Raw genomic sequence first — 305 nt, forward strand, 5'->3', positions numbered from 1 at the left:
GTCCTGCACCGCGCTCTTACCTGGATCGGGATGTCCGAGCGCTGTATGGCGTCCTGCACCGCGCTCTTACCTGGATCGGGATGTACGAGTGCTGTATGGTGTCCTGCACCGCGCTCTTACCTGGATCGGGATGTCCGAGTGCTGTATGGTTCCTGCATCGCGCTCTTACCTGGATCGGAATGTCCGAGTGCTGTATGGCGTCCTGCACCGCGCTCTTACCTGGATTGGGATGTCCGAGTGCTGTATGGCGTCCTGCACCGCGCTCTTACCTGGATCGGGATGTCCGAGTGCTGTATGGCGTCCTG

Source organism: Priapulus caudatus, unplaced genomic scaffold (genome assembly GCF_000485595.1).
Source record: "Priapulus caudatus unplaced genomic scaffold, Priapulus_caudatus-5.0.1 Scaffold2895, whole genome shotgun sequence".
NCBI classification, from domain to species: domain Eukaryota; kingdom Metazoa; phylum Priapulida; class Priapulimorpha; order Priapulimorphida; family Priapulidae; genus Priapulus; species Priapulus caudatus.